This window comes from Corvus moneduloides, chromosome 2, assembly GCF_009650955.1.
Source record: "Corvus moneduloides isolate bCorMon1 chromosome 2, bCorMon1.pri, whole genome shotgun sequence".
Taxonomy (NCBI): domain Eukaryota; kingdom Metazoa; phylum Chordata; class Aves; order Passeriformes; family Corvidae; genus Corvus; species Corvus moneduloides.
Genome location: NC_045477.1, coordinates 74,554,190 through 74,564,795, shown reverse-complemented (window position 1 = coordinate 74,564,795; position 10,606 = coordinate 74,554,190). Strand labels below are relative to the sequence as shown.

Genomic DNA, 10,606 nt, shown 5'->3' with positions numbered 1-10,606 from the left:
GAAGAATAGAGTGAATACAGAAAATTTCTGAAACATAGGTTTTCCTTTTCAAGTATGCTTTAGACCTTCTTTAAATTGCTTACTAGTCTGATAGCAAGAAAGAGCTGATAATCTTTAACTAATTTCTGTTTTGTCTAGTCAATGTAGAGTTATAATATCCTGGTTAATATTTTATAGTGTATATTGAAATATAATATTTTTCTGTGATTCTTATGTCTAATTATTGAAACTGTCTTGCTTTTTTGTTAATTATTCCAGTGCATTCATCCCTGAAGGCATACATCATTGACAAACATTTTTTTTAAAACTTTGCTGTTGTTGTTAAATTACAAGCAAGCAAATATTAATCTGAAACCTAGCTCAAGCAAACATACAACGCTTCAGACCACAGCAGCTGCAAGAAGACAGCAGAAGCCAGAATCAACAAATCATACAACATTCTGCTTGCATTTCTCTTTCTTGTGGCTGTAAGTGACAATTCTGCATCATTCAGCTGGGTGGGAGGGAGAGCAGATTTGGGATGAATAAAAGAGCTTTGTTCAGATCAGGAAATCTGTTATGGTAACTACTGTAAAATCATCACAGCAAGAAGAATCATCAGAAAACAAATTTGTTTTGTATAAAGGCCCTGTGAAGCATATGTGATGGGTTGGGTTTTGCTGTGGTTTTTCGTTGTGTTTGGTTGGGGATTTTTTTAGCATTAGATGTAATTCTCAGAGGAAATAAAAATAAAATAATTAATCTTGCCTCATCTGAAAACATGAAGTACAATCTCTAAGACACTCTAAGCTAAAGTGTGTGGTTGTACTCCACAACTTAAGTAATATTTCACATAAAGACACAGAAAAATTCTTGTCGATACTTTTAGAAATCAGGAATTTCTTGCATGCTTGACTTAAGTTAAAAGAACGTCTCAAAAAGTAAATAGTCAACAGATTCTGAATATTCATAATTTTTTTTTAAAGTGTTAACCAGTTTAGTCTCTGTAAAGGATTTTTGATCTTTAGACATTTTGATCACTTTGTCTGTATGCCTCTTGCAACAGATTCATTTCTATGGATTAATTCTTTTAGATGAGTGTCATGGTTTAACTGTAGGCATCAGCCATGGAGTTGTGTGCATTTTCACATTTTTGTAGAAATATTATGAACTGTTCTTTCATTTACCATGTCCTCATTTTCAGGGCATGGTTCCTACTCTTCTCCACTGACATATTAAATTGCTTCACTCAGGGGCAAGAAAACCAAAAGAAAAGAAACCTATGCCTACCTAAATATGATAGCACAGTATTAGTCATATAAATGAAATCATTAAACATAAAAGCCCTGAGAAAAGATAAATTATTTTCTAGTCTTGAAGCCCATGAAGGAATTTTGTAGTCTTGAAGTCTCTTCCTGTCATACACAGCATGAAATTTAAAAATACAACCAAGTCAAAGCGACAGTTCCTGCATTTTGTCAGGAATAGAGGATATGTGGAACTTTCTTATGCTGGTTAATTGTTAGATGTGCATCTTCATTTTAATGTGCTTATATATATTGATTCTGACAAATAGCCTCGTGAGAGTAAAACAGGAGCCAATTGTTGGATGTTCTGACATAAGGAGATATGAAAAATATTCCTACATAATATACATTATTTTATGCATTAGTATCATCTTGTTTCTCAATCTTCCAAAATTACTGTTTTATTTTGTGTGAAGGAGAATTTTTCACATCAAACAAATGAAATCTAGGGGGGATTCATTCTGGAAAGAAGTTGTTGAGGAAATAAAATCAGTTCAATGGCAATAATTTTCCAGTCAAGTCAGCAATCAAAATTCAGTTATTCACATATTCCTATCTGGTTGTTCATGTCTAGCTGCTCTACTGCTGGAAGCAGGAATGATTATCTGCAGTTGCTACTAAAACTGCAAGCCTAGTACAAAGTGTTCCTTATTTTACTTTAAAACTCTATTGCCAACCTGAGTTTCAAGCACTGGGAGAAGTAAACAGCTATTTCTTTTCCAGCTTTAATTTTGTACTATTGCCCATCAGAGATGGAAGCATAAATTAAAAGAAGAATTACTGTATTTTCTTATTGTTGGTTTTATCTTCAAGGGTTCAAAGACCAAACTGTTGTTTATGTATGCACTTCATCCTGCTCTTGAAAACTCATGATTCTTCTGTGAGACAATCCAAGTAAAGAAATAGGGAAGAAATATGGTGGATCACCTCTGGCATATGAAAACATGAAGTGGTTGTGTTCAGCAAAATGAATAAAGGTCTCAGAATTATTAATTGTGCCACAGATGCTACTGCTTCAAAAAGAGAATAACAAAATGGTGCATTAAGAAGAAGCGTAAGAGACTTTTTTTTTGAGATATATTTCTGAATGCAAAAGGCTGTGTATGAAAAAAAGCTCAGAAAGTGCTTGAAGAAAAACGGATTTAGGGTTACAGAGGCCATTGGAAATATGGTTTTAGGGATGCATGTAATATAAGTTTAAGACAAATAATTTGAGTCAGGAAAAAAAACTATTAGGAGGAGGAAAAGTTATGAATAGAATACCTAAATGTACTTTTGTGCAAGGAGAGGGGTAGTAAGAAACCCCTGCTCAAAATATCACTACCTCATCTCAGTTAAACGATGTTAAAAACATTGGAAATTGTTACCCAGGAAGGCTGTGTGAAATTTCCGCCCTGGTGATGTTCAAAATCAAGCCAGTGAAGACTGAACAACCCACTCTAACTTTGAAGTCAGCCTGCTTTGAGCATAAGATTGGACCAGATGACCTACAGGAGCTGTTTCCAATCTAAATTATTCTATTATACTGTGATTCAGCTTGTCACAGATTGTTCTGAAAAACTTGGCAGGATAAAAGTTTTAAGAAATTAACATAGTGTTCCCTGAAATAAAATTTTAAGAGTATTTAAGTATATAGGGAACACATGACAGTTGAATAAAGATTTCAGTTCTGTAAGAAATTTTACATTTTTTATGCTCCTCCAACCCCATACAGAAGTAAAAAGCCAAAAGAACACTTCTTTTACTATTCCAAAAAGCAAAATTCTGAAAATAGTAGCAACAAGATTGTTTATAGAGATCAAAAAGTTTCACTCTGCAGAACTTCTTTTCACAATACTGTAATGTTTTATTAAAATGTAATCCTTAATTCCTTCTTTCAAAAAACCTCTAAATACAATATTCTCATTGTATCAGAGAATTCCTTTAAATTACATTCCATGCTTAAGTGAGGACTATCTTAGAGAAGTCTGCATCCTAATTTGACTGAATATCTTAGTTGTTCAGTCATCATCAGTCATGATTACTTTTCTGCTTGTTTGGCAATATGAAGTAAAATACTAAAATGTCTGTGCTAGAAAATCTGATACCCCTGTATGAATGCACAGCAGGCATTTAGTATAAAAGTGCCAAAACTGTTACAAGTTATTGTTATACCTACTTAAAAGTTTAAATGTGTGTGTATATATATATAATGAAACAATGCATCACAGTAGAAAATTGCTTGAATAGCTGCCTGAGACCTAGGGAAATTCAGAGTTTTAGGATCCTTGCACTGTCGGAAATGAGAGCTGAAAATCTTTATTCACATCCCCTCTCAAAGACATACCTAGAAATTTATAATTTAAGATATTACGAGACTTTTGTTTAACTTAAATGATAACTTGGAAATCACATTCAGCATAATAGATTTTATGCATTTCACCATAGTAGACTTTAGATAATTGGTATTTATTTCTCTTCCATGAGTTTTAGGCATGTGCAACTAATATACTTGTAAATTTGCAAAACTAAGTTGAAATTATGTGCCTGGAAAGCACAATGGTGGACACAGGATTTTACAAAACTGTATTTATGGCTGCATGAAACTACTAATAATCACAACATCAACAGCAAAAACAATTCCACTTTGTGGCAATGATACCTACCATTGAATAATACGGTCTTCAGTGAAAAAGTTGGTAAATTTAAAGTGAGTACCAGCAGATCGACATACATGTAATGAATGCTTCAAACAAGCATGAAAAGTGCAATTTTATATAGGACTAATATGCTGAATTTTATTACACTGCATTACTTAGAAGATTAATAATATAATAGTTTTTTCGCTATGGTTGTAGCCTAAAAATACCAAAAAGCTAAGTGCAGGAAAACAGATATTCTCTCCTTCACTATTGACTGCTTTGTGATACAATATTTCATAATATAAACTGTCAGAGGCTAATGGCGTGTCCCTTTTTTTGAAGAAGAAAAGATGAAATTTTGCTGCTTGTAAAGTTACTTAAACAGCAAAAAAAAAAAAAAAAAGAAAAAAATCAGTTTTGTAAGAAATTACTGTGATGAATAAATTCTGCATTATATGTTCCAATCAGGGTGGAAAAATATATTCTTAGGAAAAAACTCATTGGTAGTCACAATGTGTTCTGAGTTATATATTGTGTAGAAATTGGTCTGTCTCTAGCTTGTTATTAAAAGAAAAAGAAAGAGAGGAAGTAAGTAAAAAGCATTTTTCAAGTGCTAGCAGCTGCAAAAAGTGTGTATTATCTCAAAGAACTTTAGGCTGAAGCAAAATTTCAGCCTTTCAGGGTGTTACATTGTCAGTCTGCTTTATGTAATGATAATCTGAAATGATTAAAACCTGAAAGGCATGCATGTTAACTTTTAGATATAAGATCTCCATTAATTTACCTTGAATCTTTCCAGACAAAACTAAAGAGCAGAATAGCATAAAAGAGATATTTACCCTTAGATAGCAGCCACTTACTATCATTGAAATCTCAGTGACTGAAATCTAGGCTTATTTTTTTGTATTTGGATAACTTTTTGATATTTACAATGTGTGAGGAGTAGACATTACCCTGTGTTTTGTGTACTGTCTATGGCTGCTTCATCTAGTGCCCAGTTGTGATTCCAGCTACAAGCTGTTATGCTGGTCTAGGCCAGAGCAACATCTTCTTGACGATAAAGTACAAACACCCAGGTTCACCAATTTTTCTGTACTCAATTTAGACAGTAGGAGGTAATGCACTCTCTTCTGTTATTCCATTCATCTTCTCTTTTTTGCAAGGCAAGATACATTAGACTTACTGTTCAATAACAGTATTCCCAAGCCAGATAAGATTATGTCTTTTAAGTTCAGTTTCTATCTTCTGTTAAGTTTCCTGTTCATGTGCTCAGCTTGTGTCACTAGCAAGAACTGCATCATCTATTAACATTGATACCTCCATCTGAATTTATCCAGAGTATTAAATTTTTAAATTAGGCCTTTGATTCCACTGTTCCCATAACTTTTACTGTAGTGAAAATGATTCACGTTTTTAGACTTCATTGTGAAAAAATCTGCATATATACCTTGTGGTCTTTCTTCCTCAGTGGTTCCTTGTGTGCAAAATCATTAAGCAGATTCTTAAAATGAGTAGTAGTGTAGACAGATAATTTTTGCTTTTCTTTCCCGATGTGTATGAAGACAATGTGAGTCTGGTAGGGCTGGGACATTCATAACAACCACAGTTCCCAGTTGTTTGTTCCTGTAGGAAGGATAAGGCATTGGAACCATTGAGGAGTAGATAAGATATCTCAGTTATCTCAGGAGACAAAAACTGTGCTTTACACTCTTCTTTTTTCTCAAAGTGAAGCTGTCTGTTTTAAGAAAAAATTGAGTGAAGACAATTGGTGAAGCATGTCACCATCAAATTCTAACAAGAGAGTGAAAAAGCAGTTATCTACAAAATAAACTGAACTGCTGTTCAAAGTGGAGAACTGAGATGAGTGATAGTGATGATTTCAAAACTAGAAGGGAGGAGCTGAGGCAAATTTGAATCAGGCAGTGTAGCAATTATTTTGAATGTGGCAAGGATAAATTAGAAACATATTGCTGAGAAAGAAGCATATTGCTGAGGGAAAAGGCTGTAGTTGAGATCATCTCAGTAGTGTTTCAGGCAGACTGATATTTAAAGTCTGGGGAGGTACTTCAAGCCAAGTACTTCAAATACTGTGCAGTCAACAGTTTATTTTACCAACCAAGCCAGATGCTCTTTGATAGAAATGTTAGAGCCTGGCAAACTTGCTTGAATGTGTCCTGCAGCTGCTGGAATTTTTAAAGGGATGAACAGGCTGTAGTCAACTCAAAGACAGCTAATTTTGACCCAAAGGTGCAGTGACAGCTTAATGTGCCAGCCATGTCAATGTAGGTTTTGTAGTAAAATAAACTATTTGCTTTGAATTTTTTAAATTTGAATGGATTCAAAATGAAGATAAACTCTGGTATCTTTTTGGTTAATAGTGCCATCAAAAAACCTCAAAAAACATCCCATGGGGACACCTTTATCTACTTAATATTTCATATACATCTCAAAATACAATTTTTGTGTGGGAAGTTTATAATTCCTCATATCTGATTTTTACTAGAAAGGTCAGACCACTTTTCTGAGTAAAAAGAGCCTACAGCATCAGTAGGTAATGTAAAAAGCTCTGAGCCAAGACACTGCTAAGGCAGCAAATGGTACAGGAGAACATGCCAAGGAACATGAACTTTGTAACAAAGTGCAGCCATCTTTTAAGTGATTCTGAATGTGTTAGAGTTGGCAATTCACATTACATACTACTATCCAAACTTACTTTTACCCTCAGTGCCTTTCATTCAGATCAAATGCCCTGTTCTGAACGCAAGTGGTGGTCTGCTACACAAGAAAATGACAGTCATTGTGACAAACTCAGAAGAATTTGTACAGAAATGTTTCAAAAAGAATCTGTTAAAAGGGCAAGGTGGTATTAATTAACTGTTTAAGGAAATAAAAGAGCAAAGGAAATGAAAGAATTAATGAAACTTAAATTAAGGACCAAGAAGGAACGCTATCAAATTTGGGGGAAGTTAACAATACATGAAAAATGCTCAAATGAGGATCAATACAAGCTACATGGAAAAAGAAACCAAAAATTCAGAATGACTAGAGGTAGAATTTCAGATAGCTTTCACTGGAAAAATACGGTAGCTACAGAAATGAGAGGAAAAAAATTCAGCTACTTTCTAGGATCTTATACACGATTTGTGTGCATGGGGGAACATAAGAGAAGAAGCAGAGATGAAAAAAATCAGTGGTTCTACCTTGTTGTTAACTGAATTATGACCAAGCTTCATCTGATGATATCCATTAGATGTTGTTGCTTGGCGCTCGCCCATTTTGCCTTTAAGAAGAACTCAACTTTTCTGGTTCTCATAGTCACTTATCAGTTTATCCCATCTTCCTGTTGGCTAGAGAATAGGAAGAAAATTACAATATGTGTCTTGAATCCTTATTCTTATATGTGTCTATATTGTAAAGAATCTAACCCTGATTTTGACTATGTCCATACCTATACTGGTCTTTTTTGTTTGTTTCACTCTAATCTTTCTGTACAAGGATGAGTTCATACTCTGTTGTTATTGTTTTGTTGATTTTTTCAATAAGGAATCCAACAATTCTCTTCTACATCATTGAAGTATTTACATCATTGGTAGTTTAAGGAGGTGATGTCCAGGACTTGCCTTACTGCAGAAAAGGAAAAACTGAGAAAAATAAGGGAAGATTTTCAGTTTACCAGTGGGAATTTGAAAAAGTTGAAAGATGAAGGAAAAGATGAAGAAAAACATTCAGAGAGATAATATATATATATTTATCCACACATTAATTTTCTTAGAAAATTCTACATAAGGGTCTTTGATTAGATGGGAACAATATGTCAAAGCGGTGAGTTTTTTTCTTCCTTTAGCTCAGTCTGTTATATATCTTTTATTTCAGATTTTTTTTTGATAAAAAAGGCCCACCATTTAGTACCCAACAGAACATTATGGTGATATTCTGAAATAATCTGAAATACTTAAAAGTCATGAAGATTTTAAACTTAGAATGAGATATTTTATTATCATAATTTTAAAATTAACTGAAACAAGAATAAAGAACATTTCTTTAACAGTTAATTCTATCAGTATAAAAATATTTCTTGGATTAGTGCCTTAATCACAAATTTATTCTCTCCTTTTTTATAAACTTCTTTCATCTTGATTCTGATCACATTACATTTTAGTATTGCTGTAGACAAAGCTGAGCTTTCAAAACTGTACTCTGAAAAATAAAAATGCCATTTTCATCAAGAGTGTCAATTCTCTCCTTTTAGCAGTTTTCAGTTTAAGAGAATAGTTATTCATTATTTTCTCTTTTCTAAAAACTCACAAATTGCTTCCTTGAGGCACGTTAATCATGCTTTCAATTATTGTGTTCTTGAAGTTCTTGTACTGACATTTCACAAGTGAATTAATCTTATTTTCAGGTACATCACTCTTTTTAAGATCAGAGAGGCTCCCAAGGTTTTTAAATGCTCCTTTTAATCATATGTATTTTTAACTGTTCGTTTCTTGGTGATATTTGTGGATCATTTAGTCCTTTGACATAAAACTTAAGTATTTTGTTAAGATTTCAGCAGCTCTCTCATAGGTTGTTCAGTAGAAAATAGAAATAAGAATAAAGCGTACTACAAAAAAAAAAAAAAACAAAAACAAACCAAAACAAAAAACCAAGCAAGACAAATTGGCAAAAGGGACAAAGGAAGTAGCAAAAAAAAAAAAAAAAGGTGAAAGAATGATTTATTGCAATAGATCCTCTAAGTCATCAAAGCATATAAAAGCAGGAATCCCTCCCACCCCCCTAAAGGTAAAGGATACTTCAAAATTAAAAAAAAGGAGTTGGAGAAGCTTACAATTGTGTTTAGGTCCTCAGGAAGCATAAAGTATTATTGCTCCATTTTACTTTTTGCAACGAAGCCTTCTAAATAATGTAAAAGACTCAGAGTAGCCTTAACTGCGAATTGCAAATGAGAGCTCAATTTCAACACGCACATTACAAATATGACAAAATACAGTCTAGGCTTGATTTGTTACCTACGCTTGAAAATTGTAAACAAATTTTCATTTCAAAACACATTACTGGGCTGTCACGCCTTTAGGATGCAAGACTGGTTAAAATATGAGGAACTTGGGCAGCTCTGGAAGCTGTCTTTTTATAAAGAAAAACCTGGTGAAACCATTTGAAAAGAAATTTCTGCCAGAAAGATCAAAGAACACTGGTAGAGGGGCCAGAGCAGTTGTTTGGGAATCCTTTTCAGAAACTTTGTCACCTTGCAAAGCAAAGGATGAAATTTTATATGTCCTTTTCTGAAAGATATTATTTAAATATAATGTATCTTGGCAGTGATGCAAAAGTCAAACTTCCTGTGGGACTCCTAGTCTTTACTACCCTAGAATGATACAGCTCTCTGCTCCTGCTTGGTATGGAGTGAAATGCCAGCACAGTCACAGTGCAAAGAGAGCATTCTGTACTAGTGGGAAAGGATCTGAAGGACATGGTAATAAATGAGATTTATTTTACCAAATAATTTGTTTGCATAACTGTACACTTGCTAATAATATGAAGGAGAAATGAAAAAAGAAAAGCTCTATTTAATGAGAGAGGTGTAAGAAGAAAACAGTTCAAGACACTAATCAAATTATATCTATGTATTAAATGATTTGGATGAAAGTTGACATGAGCATCTACTAGAACTTCATCACAGGGTTTTTTTTGTTTTGGTTTGGATTTTTTAAATTTTTAGTGGAGCTTGATCAAACCTGCCAGTGGATGTGTTTTAGTTTTTCAGCAGGAGAGTTTTGAGATTTTTTTTTTTTTCCTATGAATTACTCTACCTTGAAATAAAACATCTGGTCTCACAGGAATTTCAACATGGTTTAGTTTTTCAATCAGTACAAAACATTCACCACTGTAGCACTGTTGGGCTTTTGTGTGTCAGCCTCTTAAAAGAATTCACTGTGTCTCTGTAAGGCCTAAAATGCAGAGAACTCATCTGGGAGGCAAATATGGTTCTACTTCACCTTTATCTCCCACAGCTGTGAAAGCTGTCAGCTTCTAAAGCTGACGAATTGAGAATTCAGAATATCCTCAGAATGGTTCAACTGTCTCACACCAGTATTTCTTTCACTTGTTCCTGACTTTCCCCTGGATTTACTTTTCTCAATACTGATAGCAAGATCAACATTGTCCCTATGTATATTAATTGGATATATCCTCTATATTTACTACAGTGATCGTTTGAATGGCTGTAAAGAGTTATCTTTAAATATTCAGTTTATGTAAGTAACTGAGTTTGGAAATATCTTAAGAAATGTTCCAGTAGCCAGTAATCATGAAAAAGCCTTTACAGACTGGAATAGTTTCAAACGCTATTTGCTCTACTGCCAAAAATCACATTTTTAAATGTCTACACTTAGCCTTTATTTCACACACAGATATCATTGGAGCTGTGCAAGATGTTACTTTTTATTTAGCTGAAACCAGTATTTCAAAATTTGTTCTTGTTCCAAATCAAATAACTATTTTTCAGATCATTTCCCATAAAAGAGGTGTTCTTTTAAATATCAACAAATTTGCAGGTTTTTGTTCTAGAAAGGCAAAATGTTTTCTTCTATTGCTAGCATAATTTGACAATTTCACAGCATAGTATTTCATAGCATAATAGGTTCCTATTATGAAATGTTAATGCTTTCTACCTACATATGCCACATAATTCATTGAATC

At 33.5% G+C, this 10,606-nt stretch overlaps 1 long non-coding RNA gene across 1 annotated transcript in view; it reads left to right on the top strand.

The window, feature by feature from the left end:
• Positions 1 to 283: 283 nt before the first annotated feature.
• LOC116439922 overlaps positions 284 to 10,606 on the top strand; it is a 42,594-nt gene continuing 32,271 nt past the window's right edge. Inside the window, exon 1 of the long non-coding RNA XR_004238336.1 lies at positions 284 to 467. This is a non-coding gene — a long non-coding RNA (uncharacterized LOC116439922). The remainder of the gene's footprint in view (positions 468 to 10,606) is intronic.